Source organism: Perognathus longimembris, chromosome 8 (assembly GCF_023159225.1).
Source record: "Perognathus longimembris pacificus isolate PPM17 chromosome 8, ASM2315922v1, whole genome shotgun sequence".
Classification (NCBI taxonomy): Eukaryota; Metazoa; Chordata; class Mammalia; order Rodentia; family Heteromyidae; genus Perognathus; species Perognathus longimembris.
In genome coordinates, this window is record NC_063168.1 from 38891167 (window position 1) to 38897479 (window position 6313).

General features: G+C 41.6%; 1 pseudogene across 1 annotated transcript; it reads left to right on the forward strand.

Annotated features, from left to right (window-relative positions):
* The first annotated feature begins 4044 nt into the window (after positions 1-4044).
* On the forward strand, positions 4045-5732 carry LOC125356428 (annotated as a pseudogene). The gene has a single exon (XR_007211894.1). The product of XR_007211894.1 is annotated as an actin, cytoplasmic 2-like (transcript).
* Positions 5733-6313: the final 581 nt, after the last annotated feature.

Below are 6313 nucleotides of genomic sequence, written 5' to 3' on the forward strand. Positions count from 1 at the left end.
TTGGCATGACCTAAAGAATAAAAGGCTTCTCTCACTTTAGAAATAAACAGTATGTGGCATGGTCTGAAAAAAGCAAGTGTAATGATTCCACCATCCATTCACCCCTGTCAAAGCTTTCTGCTTCCTAGTCATAAAAACCCTTTCAGAAGTGAACTCTAGCAGGTCATCACTGAGAACCAAGACCAGAACATCAGCAAGGTGCTGACCACCTCTAACTAAAGTAGTCCCCAAGACTTCTCTGTCTTCTCTGTGGTCACCAAAACAAAATTCATAAAATGGTGCTTAAAGTTTATTTCTTCACAGTTTTTGAGACCAAAACCAAGATGTCTGAAGGTTCAATTTGGTTTTCCTGGAGGCTGAAAGGTAAATCCATCCTATGTTTCTCATGTAGACTCTAGGGTTTTGAAGTCATTGGCATTTTTTGACCATGTGTTACTCCCTTAAGCTTTGCCTTGTTCTTTTGTTTTGGTTTGTGCTGGTCCTGGCTCGAACTCAGACCCTAGGCACTGCCCCTGAGCTTTTTTGCTCAAGGCTAGCACTTTACTACTTGAGCCATAGCTCCACTTCTGGCTATTTTGGTGATGGATTGGATATGAGAGTTTCACAGACCTTCCTGCTCAGGCTGGCTTCAAACCTCTATCCTTAGAACTCAGCCTTCTGAGTAGCTAGGATTACAGGTGTGAACCACTGGCGCCTGGCTTTCTGCCTTATTCTTCTGTTTTGTTTTGTTTTGTTTTGTTTTTTGCCAGTCCTGGGGCTTGAACTCAGGGCCTGAGCACTGTCCCCGGCTTCTTTTTGCTCAAGGCTAGCACTTTGCCACTTGAGGGACAGTGCTACTTCTGGCTTTTTCTATAAATGTGGTGCTGAGGAATCAAACCCAGGGCTTCATGTATATGAGATAAGCACTTTACCACTAGGCCATATTCCCAGCCCTGCCTTATTCTTCTCTGTATCTTCTCTATGCGTCTTCTCCCCTTCTCTTCTCCTCTAAGGATATATCATTCACCGTACTATAAAGGCCAAAACCAAGTTTAAGGTTTAATACACACACACACACGCACACACACACACGCACACACATATTGCACTTCTAGAGAGGCGGGGATCTGAATTAACATAACTAGAACAAGTTCTTGCAGGAAAAGAATAAAGTATTTGTCTTTAGTTTGGCACAAGTCATAACTGGTAGCTTTTTTTCTTCTTAATACATAGAGGGAATGTAGATATCTAATTGCTTAACTACTTCTAGTGAATCAGTATCAATGGTACAATCCCTTCAAGGCAACCAGCTTAAGGAGAGGGGACCTAACCAGGGAATTGTAGATGGAGAAAGCTTTACTGATATTGTAGACACCAGCCCTTTGAAGCCTGCTGAGTGCATGAATGCTGTTCACAAGTATTTTCCCTGACCTGCTGCATTTCCAAACTCAGTGTAGGAAAGCTTTCTGTAAAATTTGAGCTGTTTTCTAGCTGAAATATCTGACCAGCATCTGTATGTTGACTCTCAGTCTACTTATTTTATTTAGAGTGCTTGATACCATACCACACCCAACCCAGGATGAATCAATCTGGGCAGCTCAAAGTGAGAAACATGATCTCTTTCGTCAACCATCCAGTCCCAAACCCCATCTTTTATCCTTGATGTATAGATGCAATAGAATGTGCCATACTCAACAGATACTTGGACAACTCTTTCCTTTACACTTTCTCTGGTGATCCATTGTGGAAGTACCAGCCAGCATTGGGTGACATTACAAGGCACAAAAGGCAGGAAGAAGCACTGTCAAAGTTTTGTTTCTGTTTTTGCTGGTCTCTACTATAGTATCCATTAAAAAGAGCAGCTTTTAGGAGGTAAAGTGGCAGGGACACACTATGTCAATGGTTACTTTCAGCTTTGAATAGTACAGCCTTTTCTTCTTTTGGGGGGCACAGTCCTTTGGAAGGTTGGATTTCATTTCTGGCCTAGTTAACCACTAGAGTTAATTGTGCATGTTTAAAATTGTGCTTTTAATGTTATTTTAAATACTTATTTTATAATTTCAATGAAACCACTCTCAGGTATGATGTAACACTGATTAATCACACTTATCTGGTACACCAAGACCTCTCAGTACTGCCTCACATTGTAATGCTCACCTGAGGTATCCAATTAATCACTGTTATGCCATAGTCCATCATTTTATATTGCTTAATTACTATTTCTGTTACTCATCAATCTACTCTTTTAATTCTCATAGAACAAATTCATCAAACCAGAAGGTGCTGAAGCAAGTCATCCTAATATTGCGCAAACCTAGCCTTAGAGGCAGCTGGATTATAATTCTTCCATAAAAGATGGAAGGACCTCAAGATTTTTGCCAGACAAGACAAACTAACCCTAAAACACACTTTCAACAAGGGAATGTTGTCTCTCTTTCTCCCTTGTAGACTCAAACCTGACCCATCTTTCAAGGCTCAACAAAAATCCCTGCATCCTCCAAGAATTCCTCTTTAATTATAGCTCTTATTACTGATGTCATAGTGTACATCAATTACTTTATTCTACCCTTTGTGGTTTCATTTATAAACATTAATTCAATCAGACTATAAATTTCCTTAGGGTCAATTTCATGCTAAATGGTCTTTAGCAATAGTAGATAACACTACTATTAATAATAATAACAACAAATAATAAATTATTATTACTTGTTATGTACTGGTACAGTTTTTTACACAGATTATCTCAATGTATTATATCAGCAATCTTTAATGAAAGTACTTTTATTATTGTCTTCTAGTCACAGAGAAGAAATTACCCATGTGCATACAACTAGCAAATAGTAAGAGCAGTACACAGACCCAAGTAACCTGAGCCTAAAATTCTAGGATTCTAAGTAACACTGACCTTTCTCAAAGCATCCACAATGCCTGGCTGAGTACTAAACACATTATTTACTACCTACTTGTTTAGGTTGGATGAAAATCCATATTCTGAATAATTAAAAGAAAAATAACAAACATATGGGTCTAGAATAAAATAAGAGCAAAAAATGGGAAAATCTAAACCTAGAAATTTTTTTTAAATGAAAGACATTATTTGGAAAGGGAAAAAAGTTTCCAAGAGATGGGTGTACAGAAATTCTATTTCAAGACATTGTCATTTAAAGTTTAAATTTTTGGAAATTAGTAAGAGCATAGTAAAACCACAATGTAGTTCTTTAATAACATAATATAGTTATAGGACACATAATAGAAACTGGACCAACAGATTAGAACTGAAATATTTTTTATCACTTCAACACTGACATATCCAACATCTCCTAACCCTCTTCCTCATGGAGTCAGTAATAACTAGACTTGCTGCCTCTTCTAGTGGAAAGATAGGGCAAAAATGAAGCTGGCTCTAATATCTTCCACCAAATATTATGCAGTAAGATGTGCTAAAATAGTAGTGGTCTTTTCAGTCATAATATATTTTCTAATATAAGAATGACAAATAACTCATCCAAAATAACTCTTTACATTTAAAAATATTTCAAAGCTAACCTGGGACCAATGGCAAATTCATGTAATCCTAGCTGTTTAAGTAGTAGAGCACCAGCCTAGCAAGCACCAATCCCCATACCACATAAAAAAAGAATATTTAAAAGACAGATTGACCAGGCAAAGTAGTACATTTATGTATAATCTCAGCAGGATGATCATGAGTATAAGGCCAGTTTTGGTTACATAGGAGATACTGCCTTTCCCCCAAACAAAAGATTATCTATTATATATTATGTATAATAATATAATATTTATCATATACAGAAATTCGATTCAATGTATCTCTTTTTGCCAGTGAACTCAAGGCCTGACTGCTGTCCCTGAGCTCTTTTGCTCAAGGCTAACACTGTACCACTTAGAGCCACAGCTCTACTTCTCGTTTTCTGGTGATTAATTGGAGATAAGAATCTAATGGAGACTGTCCAGAAGCGTCCAGCCGCGAGCGCCAACTCTCCACTCCGCTGCCATCCTCACCGACACTCAGCTCACCTCACCAGGGACGATGATATTGCTGCGCTCGTTGTGGACAATGGCATGTGCAAAGCCGGCTTCGCAGGTGACGATGCCCCCCGGGCGGTCTTTTCCTCCATCGTAGGACGCCCAAGGCACCAGGGCGTGATGGTGGGCAGAAAGGATTCCTACGTGGGTGACGAAGCCCAGAGCAAGAGAGGCATCCTGACCCTGAAGTACCCCATCGAGCACGGCATTGTCACCAACTGGGACGACACGGAGATCTGGCACCATACTTTCTACAACGAGCTGCGTGTGGCCCCGGCGTGTGGCTGACCGAGGCCCTCCTGAATCCCAAAGCCAATCGTGAGAAGATGACCCAGATCATGTTCGAGATCTTCAACACCCCAGCCATGTTCCTGGCCATCCAAGCTGTGCTGTCCCTGTATGCCTCTGGCCGTACAACTGGCATTGTCATGGACTCCGGTGATGGGGTCACCCACACAGTGCCCATCTACGAGGGGTATGCCCTCCCCCATGCCATCCTGCGCCTGGACCTGGCTGGCCGGGACCTGACAGACTACCTCATGAAAATCCTGACCGAGAGAGGGTACAGTTTCACCACCACAGCCGAGCGGGAAACCGTGGGTGACATCAAGGAGAAGCTGTGCTATGTTGCCCTGGATTTCCAGCAGGAGATGGCCACCGCTGCCTCCTCCTCCTCCCTGGAGAAGAGCTATGAGCTGCCTCATGGGCAGGTGATCACCACTGGCAACGAGCACTTCCGTTGCCCTGAGGCTCTTTTCCAGCCCTCCTTCCTGGGCATGGAATCCTGTGGCATCCACGAAACTACCTTCAACTCCATCATGAAGTGTGATGTGGACATCCGCAAGGATCTGTATGCCAACACAGTGCTCTCTGGTGGCACCACCATGTACCCTGGCATCGCAGACAGGATGCAGAAGGGGATCACAGCCCTGGCACCCAGCACGATGAAGATCAAGATCATTGCTCCCCCTGAGCGCAAGTACTCCGTGTGGATTGGTGGCTCCATCCTGGCCTCCCTGTCCACCTTCCAGCAGATGTGGATTAGCAAGCAGGAATACAGTGAGTCCGGCCCCTCCATCGTGAACCGCAAGTGCTTCTAGGCAGACTGTTACCTAGCTGCGCTACACCCTCTCTTGACAAAAAAAAATACCTAACTTTGTACAGAAAACGAGATGAGATTGGCATGGCTTCATTTTTTGTTTGTTTGTTTGTTTTGGCGCTATTGACTCAGGATTTAAAAACTGGAACGGTGAAGGTGGCAGCAGGAGCAGGAGCAAGCAACCCCCAAAGTTCTACAATGTGGCCAGGACTTTGATTGTACATTGTCTTTTTTTTTTTTTTAATAGTCATTCCAAATATTGTGATATTGCATTGTTACAGGAAGTCCCTCACTCTCCCAAAAAGCCGCCCAGCCTCCTTCCTGGGAAGGAGGGTGATCTGTCAGCCCTCCCTCGCCCAGTCCATTCAGGGGAGAGACAACATGGTGTAATGCGACATTTTTTTAATCGCCTTAATACTTTTTTCTTTTGAATGGTCAACCATGGTGACCCTCCCTTTTTGCCCCCTCCCCCTACAATATGAGATGTATGAAGGAAGGCTTTTAAAAATCTCCCTGGGAGTTGGTTGAGGTGTGAAAGTGGCCAGGACTCCCCCTGTACACTGACTTGAGACCAGTTCAATAAAAGTGCACATCTTGAAAAAAAAAAAAAGAATTTAATGGATTTTCCTGCTTAGGCTGTCTTTGAATCAACTGAATAAGTAGGGTTACAAGCAAGAGCCACTAGCACTTGGCTAGATACAATGTATGTTGAGGTACCCATATTTCTTGTAAGTTGTCAAAGCATATTATGTATTGGTTGTCTTTATGTAAGCTGCCTGCTGCAGAATTTTACCTTCACCATCAATATTTCATGTCTTATTATTTATATTCATGCAAATATACTCATGTAGAGAAAAATTTCACCAAATTTCAATGGCTGTCTTTGGGAAATTGGACTTGGGAATGTAATTAATTATATTATTTGAATTTTTTAAATGGACATATGTACACTTTTACAAAAATAGTATAATTGAATTCACAATAGCCAAGTTATAGAGTCAGCCTAGGTGCCCAAAATAGATGAATAGATTAAAAAGCATATAATTTCTATATGATACATGCATACATATACATACATGCATACATACAGACATACACATAGTATTATTCCACTGTAAAGTATGAAATCGGGGCTGGGAATGTGGCTTACTTAGTGGTAGAGTGCTCACCTAGTATGCAAGAAGCCCTGGG